The following is a 5,563-nucleotide window of genomic DNA, read 5'->3' as shown; positions in this document are numbered from 1 at the left end:
ATATATATTTGTGTACTGTTTTCAAGTGTACTGAGATTTAAGTGTGTTTTTAGCGTAGGTTGAAGGAAAAAAATCTGTCTGAGAAAGAGCTTTTAGTCTGATTGTTTCATATTTCCCATGTAACTTTAAGTTAAGCTAAAGTTTTAAAGTAGCAGGGTTTTTTTTTTGCTGATAACTTTCAAGTGCTCACACTGTCTCATTATTTACAAATCCCGAAAAGGGCTGAAATTCACAGGTGGCTGGTGCTGGTATAAGGGAGTTCATTTGTCTAGCTAGATAGGTTTAAATTGGCTGAGCCTGTGCGTACCTTTGGTATGCTGGTTTCGTGGCATAGTACTTTACCTGTTGAACTTCTGTGATTTCACAAGATTTCACAAGATTCTCTGCTTACATGATAGCAAGATCCCTAACTGGATGCAGTTTTAGAATAATGAGAACATGACACTCAGTTTGCACTAACACGGGCCATTTTGTTGCCCTACCTCCTTTTCCATCCTCCCCCCATCCCTTCATTATCGGTACAGTGAAAGGTAACTTATTTCTCTTCTGCACGGAGCATAATGTGAAGTTTTATACCTGCTTTTACAATTTTGTTTTCTAGAAACCTAAAACTCCTGCAGTGGTCTAATTTAATGGCTTTTAAGTTATATATGACCATTAAAACCTCACGTTTGTTTTGTTTTTTTGTTTTCTCATTTTTGCACTTAACAGTAATGTATATTTCTACATTGAAAATCTTGTTCTAGCTGAAGGTGATTGAGAAGGACAGGGTGAGTGAGTAGAAACATAGCATTGTAGGTACGAAATCACTTTCATACTGAATGGATGAATTTCTAACAATCAGTTAGTAATAGTAACATAAAGGACAAACCAACTTATTTGTAATACCTAAGGCAGATATTTGGATCGGTAACTTGTTTTTTTACTATGCCTAAAATAATTGATAAAGGGTATAGGGATAGCCCAGAGTCTGTCCTCAAGTAGAACATTTTGATTCTCTTAAAGAAAACAAACTGGCATGGTTTGTATTCAAAACTCTTGCACAAATTGTAATGTGATACTGTGAAACAAATTTAAAACATTGCCTCTTTGCATCACATACCTCGTTTTTCAGAAACTTTCCAAACTGCTTGTCCTTGACCTCTACAAGTAAGGAACGTTTTCTGAAGCAGAATTTAAAGTGGACAGCATTTATAGAATTAACATTTTAAAATCTAGTCTTAGGAAGTTGGATATGTGGTTTCTTATTGGCCTTGATAGTATGTCTATAATCTCTTTATAAACTTTGTCAACCATCTGTTTTTTCCCTCTGGTTTTTCTTCTGCTTTTCTTTATCTACGTGCTGTTGTGGGGCTTTTGCTGTGAGCGTTTTGAAGCATCTTTCCAGTGTTGCATTGCGGAGGGGAGGAGGAAACCAAACTAAGTTTTGCAAGAGATGTTCATGTAATTTATTTTTGAGAGCTCTGTTGAATAGCTAAGATTTCCTGCCGCTTTTTGACAATCTTCTGTATTTATTTAGAAACATGTGTTACTTGAAAACATGACATAGAATAGTGGGTAACAATTTACACGTGCCGCGTGATCTGCAGGAGTACAACATGCTGTGGTTAATTCTGCAGGCTGATTCTGTTCATCTGCACAACAGTTGATCCTCTGCTATAACCATTTATATTGGGGGTGTGATCTAAGTATAGTGTGTCAAAGCCAACGTTTAGAATTTGCTATGGGGGTAGAATATATATTGAATTTTGTACGAAGAACTATTTGTTTAAATTATATAACTGGGTTATTTTGCCACTTTTTAAATGATTTCAGAAGAGGTCCTAGAGAGCTAAGATTAGTAATTTGTGCGGGTATATATGTTTAGGTATTTAAGGTACATTTGCATAGTATGATGAGAATAGAAGTAAAAGGCACAATGAGGACTACAGAGTTAAAATGTAGGCTAACATATGCCAGTCCCACTTGAACTTTGTTTTTGCATTTGAAGAATGTATGTAGCACTTTCCTACATATTTTTTACACATTGAAAACTGGACTTGGTATAACTATGTTATAGGAAAGTAGAAACTGTATTCTTTATTTTCCATCCTCGTTTTCTGTTATCCTAAAAGTTGATGCTTAAGCATCAGGCTGATTTCACTGGTGCATGAGGAGAAGTGGGTGTGCTCTGTAAGGAGTTAGATTCCCTATGTGAAGCAGTTTCAAATGGCATTCAGTGTTCAGTGCTCAGGTATGGAGTAAGTACTGTAGTCCTTTGGGGGCAAATGTGTAGATATTTTTAAACATTTTGCCATAATTGCACAATTTTTTGCATTTTTACCTGATGGCATTGTTTCTTATAATAAAATCTTTTCTCATTAAAAACTTCCACTGTTGTAACTTGACCTCTGACTAGTGAGTTCCACAGAATTAAAAGTTGGTGAAAAACATGAAATACCTTCTGTCTTAGTGGCATGGAATAAGATTTTAATCTATCAAATATTTGGCCTCTGGTACAAAATGAGCCAGTTAATATCCCCTTACATAATGCTCTTTAAATTCTAAAGCAAGCTTGCTTATATCAGTAATTCCTTTGTTTGCTTTGCTTTGGCCTAAACTTTTCTTATTCCACTCCTCTCTCACACTTCCCATCCAATCCGTGAGAAAATCCTGTCCCCTCTTTCTTCCAAATACACCTAGACTCTGACCACGTACCACTGTGCACCCCCATCACCGGAGTCTAAACTAGCCTACCTTGGCTGCCTTCTTCACCCCTGACTGGTTGTAATCTATTCCTTTCACCACACAGTAGCCAGAGCGATCCTGTTAAAACACCAGTCAGATGCCATCCCTCTTCTCAAACCGGAGCAGAAGGAGATGGCTTCCCATCTCCTCTGGTATGAGAGCCAGACTCCTTCCTTACAAGATCTACACGTCACAACCCCACCTCTTGGACCTCACCTACCATTCCATCAGCTCACTCAATTCCAGCCCCATGGACTACCGTTCCTAAAGCATGCCAAGTCCTTCCAACATCACTGCCTTTGTCTTTGCTGTGTCTTTTGCCAAGGAAGCCCCAACAACTCACTTACTTTACTCGAGCCTCTATTAAAATTCCAGACAGGACTTCCCTGATCACCTTATGAAACAGAACACTCCCCTTCCAACTCCACTCTTAAACACACCACCCGTCTCTCCTGCTTTATTTTTCACCTATCGTCCCCTAATGAAATGTAAGCTCCATGAAGGCAAGGGATTGGTTCTATTCACTATGTATCTCGGATCTCTAGCACATACTAGGCAGTCAATAAATGTTTGTGAAAAGAAACGAATTTTCCATTAAATCTTAGAAAACCCTGAGAGGTGGTAGGACCTGTAGGATCAACTCTATTTTATCAGATAGGAAACAAAGACGAAGTCAATTGCTGAAGGTCATCTAACTCAAGGGGCTCATCTGGGATCAGAACAAAGATTTCCACTTTCACCCTAGTCTAGTTCCTACACGTTCCATTAGTTCCAAACAAAACGGGAAAAAGTGTAGATGCTTCTTTAGGGCAACACGATTATCCCCCAACACTATTACTTAAAAAATCTACTGGAATTTTTACTGTGATTGATTCTGTGAGGAAATACATGAGATAGGAAAATACCTTCCCTTTGTCACCCCACCTGAATGCCCCATCTTTATATCCTTCTGCTAGTATACTCCACTCACGGTGGAGAAAAACAAGAAGAAAAGGCTTGGGAAATACTGATTTAGAGTACTGTTATTTTGGTTCTTAAGATGACTTGCCATTTTAAAATCTTGGTTGTATGCCTGTATTTTTTTTATTGAAAAATTATTTGCAAATACAAAAATTAAAAGTGGTCTAGTATCTCTAACTTCAGAGCAATGCTGTAAATAACATCTGCTTAGTCTTTTTGAAGTGAAACGTGGCATTTTATATAATGGATTTAAGTGGGGAGAAAAGTAGATTTTCCCTTCATTTTATGCTTCTAAGATATACTGAAACTTCTTGACTTGGAACTTTGGTAGACAGAGCTCAAGTGGTTTTCAATAGTAAATATGAAGAGTTCTAGTAAGTATCAAGTATTAATTCTTGTTCTCCACACTTCATTTTGACTACCTGTATCTCTCTGGTAGAAGATCCCAGACCTAGAAAGTTGGGTACTTGGCTCATGGGTCTGCTGGTTTTCCTTTCTCTTTTGGTAACCGGCTTTAGCCCAGACACTGTGTGAATACATAAGGAAGCGACTCTACACATTTGGACAGGTGAACCAATATGGCTGCCATTTCAGAGAAAGGGAAGAGTACAGCCACAAGGTAAACATTTAGAGATTTAAATTGCTATGCCATACGGGCAAAATTTTAATCCATGAAAGGGTGAAGTGTATTATGACTGCTGAGTGGGGCATAGTCCAGTATGACTAGGTAACCATGACACAATATTTATTTCCACTTCTTTTCAATCATGTATTTTTTTTTTTAAGATTTTGTTTACTTTTGAGAGAGAGAGTGGGGGAGGGCGGGGGGAGAGGAGCAGAGGGAGAGGAATAAGTAGACTCTATGCTGAGTGTGGAGCCTGATGCAGGGCTTGATCCCATGACCCTGAGGTCATGACCTGAGCCAAAACCAAGAGTCAGACCCTCAACCGACTGAGCCACCCAGGCGTCCCATAATCATGTATTTTAAAACATTAATATGGGACAAAATATGCAATAAACTTCTCACTAGCCACCCACCTTTATTATTCAAACTCTCACGCTCAAGAACCCTGCTTTCAGGTTTTGGGGATCATTGAGATGACAATCCATGGTCCCCCCTACTTTTCCCACTATCCATCAGCTCCTACTGGGGGCCTTTCCTGAACTTAGCCAAGGTCAGTTCCATGGTTCATTCGGAATAATGTTATTTTACTTTTCCTCAGTCACCTTGCCTCTCTTTACTACTGCCATACTTGCCTGACAAAACCCCAACCCTGAATGATCCCGGCTGTGAGCCTTCTCTGTGCCTGGTCCTGAGTGGCAGAGATATCCCATGGTCATGCAGATGTACCTGTGGTGTACCTCCCATGGGTTCTCAACATGGTGTGGCAATTGTTGCCTTTTCTTAAACTGCTGTTTTGTTTTTTTTTTTAATCCCTCTTAGCTCTTTAATTTTGTTCATGATATTTTGAGAAGACAGGAGTCATTATATAGGCACTCCCCCATCTCCCCGCCATCTACCTGAATTTTCTCTGCTCTTCCTCTTAACAAAGGAGGAAGGGTACTGTTTCTACCTGTGGTTGCTTGTGCTCCAGCTCCCATGCTCTCTCCCCTCAAGGCCTTGGTTCCCTTATCATTCCCTCTCCTGAATCACCCAACATTCCCTCTTGCTTGGCTCATTTTACTAATAAAAAATTAAATTCCACATATGAGTGAAATCATATGGTATTGGTCTTTCTCTGACTGACTTATTTCACTTAGCATAATACTCTCTAGTTCCATTCACGTCATTGCAAATACCAAGATTTCATTCTTTTTGATGGCTGAGAAATGTGTGTGTGTGTGTGTGTGTGTGTGTGTGTGTGTGTGTGTGTGT

Source organism: Ursus maritimus, unplaced genomic scaffold (assembly GCF_017311325.1).
Source record: "Ursus maritimus isolate PB19 unplaced genomic scaffold, ASM1731132v1 scaffold_14, whole genome shotgun sequence".
NCBI classification, from domain to species: domain Eukaryota; kingdom Metazoa; phylum Chordata; class Mammalia; order Carnivora; family Ursidae; genus Ursus; species Ursus maritimus.
This window is presented reverse-complemented; position numbering follows the sequence as displayed.